The sequence below is a fragment of the Emydura macquarii genome, unplaced genomic scaffold (genome assembly GCF_026122565.2).
Source record: "Emydura macquarii macquarii isolate MOO-44397 ecotype Brisbane River unplaced genomic scaffold, CSIRO-AGI_Emac_v2 contig_1876, whole genome shotgun sequence".
Classification (NCBI taxonomy): domain Eukaryota; kingdom Metazoa; phylum Chordata; order Testudines; family Chelidae; genus Emydura; species Emydura macquarii.
The window spans coordinates 4,409,897-4,417,685 of NW_027132013.1; the positions used below are offsets into that span (position 1 = coordinate 4,409,897).

Here is a 7,789-nt window from a genome sequence, read left to right on the forward strand (position 1 = left end):
GTTCAAACAGTAATTTTCAGCCCAAAAGAAAGTGTACATTTTCCTGCTGATTCTGAAAATGTTACCTGTGTCAGAACTCTTAAATTATAAAAACAGAAATCCCAAGCTCCAGCCTCTGTCTGTGAATGTGCTAAACCTAATTTCTCTGCTAGTTTAACAATAGTTGAAAGCAATCATTCAGAGTGGTTAAAGATGTGATACAATGCCCTCCTGCAGAGTGCAAGACTGCTTTAGTTCTATATAAGGTTCAACAACTTTTCTACAGATTCAGATTAATTTTACATTCATACTCTCTCATTATTTTTCTTTGTCTTAAAGTATTTCACTAGAGGACAATCTCTCATATATTGGACATTAAATCTGATCCCTTTTACACCCTTCTCTTGTGTGTTTTTATGTGTGTGTGTGTGCATGCTCGCTAAGTGTTGAAAATATTTGCTTTAAACCAGCAGTCTCCCTATTTGAGCCCACAGCAATAGCAAACCAAGCAAGATGTTGCAGAAGAGCTGTTAGCAATCCAGTAAGGTGACACTCTTCCTGGCAAGTCAGCAACGTGCAAAGAGGTATATTTGAAATGAGAAGTAACACACAAAATACCATGAAGAATCCCACAGCACTTTTTCAAGCATAGCAATATTTTGGCCAAACTCTGTCTTAAGTAATTACATTCTGACTTCTAAAATTCTACCTAGGTTCAGTTGGATATAATTATCTTCATGTCCTGTCCTAATGTTTTGGGCTATATACAAAAGATGTTTAACTGATATTTATGTACACAAACTATTGCAAAGCACTCTGAAATTCTTCCAAAGGAAAGATGGTAGTTATTTATATATTTAGAAAAAAGCTAAGATAATTATTAGAGATGGCCCAAGACACAAACTGGCTCTGGCTCTGAACTTTTCCAAAGTCTGGGCTGCTCAGATCTATGGTTTGTGGCCATGTAAACAGGGGCCAGGTGTGAAGTTTAGATCCAGAGTTTTTATTCAAGTTTACCTGCAATTATTATTGTAACTATGTGGAACTGAACAATCCCTTCATTTACATGATGCCAGTTTGCAAAGCAACCAGCACAGAATTCTGACTTCATGCTTCAGAAGGAGAAGATGGGCTGTGAGAAAACACACATGAATATCTGAAACAGTAAACAGAATTGCTTTTATTTTTTTGGTTGTTTCTCTGTCAAATTCCATTTTCAAACTGTTTTATCCAGGATATTTTCCTGCACAATACAAAATAATGTATTAAATTGATGAGGTTTAATAAAAAACAAAGTTTAAGATTATGACAAGTTTGCCTTTAGAAAAATATGTACACACTTATATATCATCTGCATCTATTACAAGGGAACTTTAGATGCATATTCGGCTCAAGAGAAAAAAGTTCCTTTGTGCTATTACATTTTTATTAGTTTCATACATGTTTGTCTAGTCACATTACTCAGGAATAATTAAAATTAATACTACTGTGTGAAAGTTAATTTAAAATTTCCTTCACTAATGAAAATTTCATAGTTCATGCAAGAAAAAGTAATAATGTACACAAATATTGTAAAGTGCTCTTTGAACTATAAATATTTTAAATCCCTTATTATCCTGTGTAGTCCCTGGGTATTAAATGATCACCACCATAGTGTTAGCAAGTCTTGCTGTAGTTCCATTCAAAGTAAAAACTTTAAATGCTAGTTTATATCATCCTTCCATATAATATCACTTGCAGATACAACATTGTGATTTTTAAGTCCTGTACTGTGCTATGATTTGTGTATGGCATCTGAATTCAAATACATATGTGACTAAATCCAAGAGAGCACTTAAAATGATTTTAATGATGAGGGAGCTATTTACATATCACGTCATGTCATGTCATTTCAAAACTCATCTGCATTGTTCCATTCACCTGCCATTCTGGTAGGTGCAACCAACCATAGAGTGGACATGGTGATGGAGTGGTTTAATGTCACAGGTGGTTACTTCTTCTTTTATTCATAGATATATTTGAAACACATAATTAATCTACAAAGCAACACGCTGCAGATGCTGAACATATAATGCCAAACAAAATATAAGATAGATCATTACTCACTTTTTTTCTGGGGGAAAGATTCAGGATGCTAAAAATTAAATTGGAGGATGTTATTATCAGAAGTCAAAATTCAGCTATTTGATCTGAACTCTTCAAAAACTAGGTATAATGTGATGGTTATAGGGTCACTTTTCAGACAACACAGTGAGTGATTCTATAATGCAAGTGTCTCCACTGGACATATTTAATTTCCACCAAAATGCCATTAACTTCTTCCTTTTAAATGTGAAATTTAAGAAAACAGTAATAATGCTGACCCAATACATAAAAAAAAATCTATTAATCTATATGCTAGAATAGCAACGATCACTCTAGGGAAATCTGATCGCGCCTTTGCAGGTTAAGGCCAAAGTTCTGCAATAAGATCAATGTGAAGCAGACCCTTGTGCCAGCACAGAGCCCCAGCTAAGTCAGTGCAGTTCTTTGTGGGCATAAGGATCTGATTGCAATACCAGGGCCTACATTTGTTCCATCTTTGCAGATTGTATTGGATTTTGTAAAGTGAATGCAAACGCATGAAATGCAAATGTGGAAATAATATAAATGAATAAATATAGAAAATATATTCATTTTATCCGTGATGACACAACAATAAATACTGTAAGTGTTTAGCTCCTTCTACCTGGTGCAGAGTAACCTCTTCTCTATCTGAAGTTTCTGGGAGTTGAAAGTGTTCAGCACCTTAAAGAATCAAATGTGAAATTCACCCAGCTTACACTTCAGTTTCACAGCAGAGTATTTCTAAGCTATTATAGCCATCTCCTCTCGTTTAAACATTCCCCCATTTTCATACCTTTAATTCTTCACAAGCTAAAGCTTGCCATCACTCCCTTATTTATTGTTTCCACCTCTGCAACAACCAAGTGATGAGAAGGACGTTCTTAAGAAGTATGTACTTCTTGGGAAAATGGCAATTTTCCATACAGTGTGTTAGCTTAACAAGATTTATCACAATAATTTCACCAAATCATCATACCCTTTGGGAATAGACTATAGCAAAAGGATTGATAATTGAAGCCACCTTTCCCTATTCTTCTCTGTCAGGAAACAAAGCAAAAGTCAGAGGTCCACGTGTTCCCACCTAAGAAATATTGTGTTCACTCGAACTTAAACTTGCTTCTTAAAATTTGCCAAAATGCACACAATATTCAAAATAGCAAACTACAGGGCCCAGTTGGGCCTTCCTGAATCACACCAACTACTGCCTCTACGTGTAGTCCTATTTATTGTAATGGGACTATTCAAGGAGCAAATACTAATCCTATACCATGTGCAATATATACCACTGCTTCTCTGGCAGGGTTCTTGGTGGCCTTGGTGTAGACAGGATATGTCTACATGGTAATCACAGGGTATGATTGCAGCTCATGTAGCCGAACCTGAGTTAGCTTTAATTTAGCTGTCTTGGGTACCAAAGTAGTGAGGTTGCTGCAGCATGCACTTCAGCATGGGCCAGCTGTCCAGATAATTAGCTAGGGTCCTGGGTGGGCTTGTACAGCCTACACCAAATTGTGTGCTACCACAGCTTCAGTGGTCCAGTACCCAAGCTAGCTAGATGACAGTTAGCCCAGGTTTGTCTACACAAATTGCAATCACACCCTCTGAACGTAGTATAGGTGTGACACCCTATGTCTGAGAACAACACCACAGAAACTCCGTATTCACCAATGTCATGTAATCATGATATGTTCCATACAATGTATGCTGTGTGTGGTACTATATTAAAAGTCTTGATCTGCTGAACATTAATATCAGGTCAGATTGTATGTGCTGCCATTGTACGTGAAGTTATGAAACATGCTATTAGCACATACTGTGCTCCCACAAACAGCCTTTCAGGCACAACAATGGAGTGGCCAGACAGCGTTAATGGCTGTCTCTCACCCATTCAAGAATAGATTCCACTACCAGAATTGTTTACAGTGGAGGCTTCACTGTAAGATGCACAATGGGGGTTGACTGACCAATGAGGATAACCCCACAGGTCACAAGCCCCGAGTGTTCTAGCAAGCTGAAACAGACTATAAAAGGGGGAGCATGACATCATGAGCATACAGCTTCTTTCTCTCCCCAACTCAACACCTGAAGAATCATTAAGAAGACAAAAGGACTTTGAAAAGTTGGGGGAGGGGGTGTCAGGAGTCCCAGGCAGGGAAGGTTGTCTAGCCTGGTGTTTAAGAAACTGCTTGTACCTGCTAACAAGGGTGAGACATTGCTAATTCAAATATTGGTAGTGTGTAGAACTTAGACTGTGATCTTATGTTTATTTCTTTTGGTAACTTATTTTAATCTCTTTACACTTGCCACTTATAACTTAAAAGCTATTTTCCTGGAGTTAATAAACTTGCTTAATATTTTATCTCAACCAGTGTGGTCTCAAACTGAAGTGTCTAGAAATTTTAGCTCAGTAACAAAAGCTGTTGTGTCTTCTCTACAATGAGGGGGGACTGGATTTTGGGGATTAAATTTATTAATATAATTTTGGGGATAGACTCCTTTTGGTGCAGTTCTAACAAACTGTGAGGGGAGGTAACTGGCTGGTGCATCTCTGTTGTTGGTTCATGAGTGGCTAGGCAAGACACTCATATAATTAAGTTGGGTGTGTCTCTGCCTGTAAAAGGCTGTGTAAGGGCTAGTTTATACTTAAAACTTACAGAGGCACAGCTGTACCCATACAGCTGTACCACTGTAAAAGCAATTGTGAAGCCGCATTATGTCAACGGGAGAGAGCTCTCCCACCAACATAATAAAACCACCAAAACAAGCAGCAGTAGTTTGTAGGAGAGTGTCTCCTGCCAACATAGCACTGTCCACACCAACACTTATGCCAGCAAAGTTTATGTTGTTCAGGGGGGGTGTTTCTTTCACATCCCTGAGCAACAAAAGGTTTGCTAGCAAAAGGGCTAGTGTAGACAAGGCCTTAGTATAGCTTGCTGACAACTTCACAAAGTGAGAAGCAACTCATCTTAACATTCATGTGATCTACCTGGGCATGGTGCTCTGCATGCCCTTGAGGTAGGTGATAACAGTGCCTGGAGGGGCTTGCTGCTTGTCACTAGCAAGGCATTGTGAGGGACAGCTCAGGCTGGAAAGTGAAGAGGGCCCAGTGTTCCCACAGTTTTCAGGTTGCACCCCGGCGGACCCCCACCTCAACAGGCATACCCAAAGAAGACAGGGTTGCCTGCCCAAAAACTATTAAAAGGAATTCCTAATTCCTTTACACTATACATACATACATACACATGCTATACATTCCTTTACACTATCCTATACATACAGATGGTGCCACTCTGATTCAGCATGAACAGAACTTTACAATGTGGTAGTTCCATTGAAATCAGCGGGACTGTGTATTGTAAAGTACTCTTCATTGTGAGTAAGGATGGCACAACTGAGCTCTTTAGGACACAACATATAAGTTTAGGTGGGCAATGCCATCAAGGGGTCTGACAGGCAATGAGTGATGAAGGCAGTGGGAAACAGGCTTGGATTCATTTCCAGACTGTCTAATGGCTGAGTTTTTAAAAGGGTGTCAAATTTTTGGAAAGAATATCTAATATTTTTGGGATGCTAAAACACATTTCTATTTTAACTTTAACAAATCTGTTTATTCATGATTTTCTCTTTTTTTGTTGTTGTTGGGTTTTTTTGGGGTGGGGGTGGGTAACAAGTGCCTGAAATTCAAATTGGTTGGGTGTGGGAAATCTGGAGAAGGAACAGCCCTTTTTTAACAGATATTATAAGGCTGAGAGTTATACTTGGGAGAAAAGAGGAGATAGTGGCTGCTGAAAAGGAATGGAGCAGATTACTTTTGTCCACAAGGAAAACTTTAAACATGTCTCATCAGGAGACACCCTGTATCCTCATGGTTCCCTGTACCTCTCCACCATTCCCTCTCTACTGCCTCCTTCCTGTGCTTCTTCTATGTTCCTGGGACTCCACTGCCCCAACCCTGTCCCATCAGTTCTGACGCCAAGGAACAGGTCATCCTTCCATATGCTCCTAAATCCCCTGGCATCCCCTGTTTCTCCCAGCCATTTGCTTCCTCTCTATTCCACTTCCCAGATTTCCGTTCTGCCACATTTCTCTGCTCTCTCCTTCCCTCCCACAAGCCATACCATTCACCTCAGGCTCTGCCCAGCAGTCAGAATCAGGCAATCAATTTATACATATTAGCTTTTATAATATAAAGAGAGATCTCTATACACAAACTCACTGGGTGAAATCCTGCTGCGTCCCTTGATGAAATGGAAGTTTTGCCACTGATTTACATCTTTTAAAATTCTCTCAGGCCCTATTACAAAAAACACTAAAAGTTACTACTTTTCAGTAAGGCCAACAAAAATCAAACAAAATTTGGAGTTTCTAGGACAAGCCATTTTAGAGACGAGACAAACAACCATTAATTTTTTTTCAAAAACTAAATTACAGCTACATTTTCAAAATAGCATATCTTTAGAATTCTGATTTTTACTACATTTCCCAGAAAATCTCTAACCTGGGATGAAATGTGGCATGCAAAAGATCAGAAAGATTGGTTTCTTTTCAGAAAGATAGGGGGGGATTGAAAATTGAGCTTATGATGGGGCGCTAGCTTCAGCTTTAACTATGACGTGCTTGTTATTTCTTCATAATAAAGTAAAGCAAAAGAGCTGCATCAGAATATAGATAACAGGGCAAAATATAAATGCAATGGGCTCTTAATCTTAATTTTAGTATCATACACTTTGATTTATCATTACAGATAAATCACTTTATAAAAACACAATGCCTTTACTTAACCTTTTCAGAGATGCCAAATATATCAATTATTTTTGGACATATACTCTTCCAGGGTAGTCCAGAATGTTTTAGTAGTTTTTTCATCTGACTGGTTTGAATGACTGTTCTATTTAAAACAGAGGCATATGCCAGTCCAGTAGCAGTGGAGGACTTAATTAGTTCCTCTAACATATAAAGTAGTACAGAATAAAGCTCACTTAGCCTTCTATGTGTTGACAAGAGACAAATTCGCTCTGGTGTAACCTTATCAACTCTGTGGGCTTACACCAGGGATGAATTTGGTGCAATATCTTAAATCCTAGTAACCCTTTCCTTAGTATGATTAAGAGCAACTTGAACATTGAAAAAAAGTCCTACATTACTTACACATAATAATACTTTGCACTTCTGTAGTATCTTTCAGTTGAGACACACAAGTCACTTATTTGTGTTTCAATACTCTCCTTAATCAAGAGACCCATAAAGACATAATATAAGCACAGAACTGGACAATGAGAGTGAATGGGAAGAGAAAAAAACAAAATACTAAATACTGTTTATGGGCTAATTTAAAAAAAAGTCTTTCTAGAAAGTTAGCTACAGGGAAGCATTTGTCTTTTTGGGGGATACATTTAAAACAAGATCCCAGTTAGACCAACTTGTTACACAGCAAGACTTTTTCATTTTCACCCTGTCAGTCAGTCATAATGAACTACACTCTGGGCTCTGTCATGGTCTTCTAAGTACACACGCCATATAATCGTGCTCACCAGCCTACTTCAGCCATATAATAGTTATATAAGTACATGCACAGTCAATAACACGTCGAAATAATGGACCATATTTGTCAATGCAGCCAGTGAAGTTACACTGGAGCAGCATTTGATCATTAACTCAAAGACACAGGAAGGTTTTTTACTAAGTAAACACTTTTCAAACCCAG

General features: G+C 38.2%; 1 long non-coding RNA gene across 1 annotated transcript; it reads right to left on the reverse strand.

Moving 5' to 3' along the window:
- Positions 1 to 1,177: 1,177 nt before the first annotated feature.
- LOC137159353 (uncharacterized) lies at positions 1,178 to 6,372 on the reverse strand. Its single transcript, XR_010921617.1, has 4 exons — positions 6,302 to 6,372; positions 2,708 to 2,766; positions 2,086 to 2,113; positions 1,178 to 1,222 (listed from the first exon to the last, which is right to left on the reverse strand). It is a non-coding gene; the product is annotated as an uncharacterized lncRNA (long non-coding RNA).
- Between the last annotated feature and the right edge of the window lie 1,417 nt (positions 6,373 to 7,789).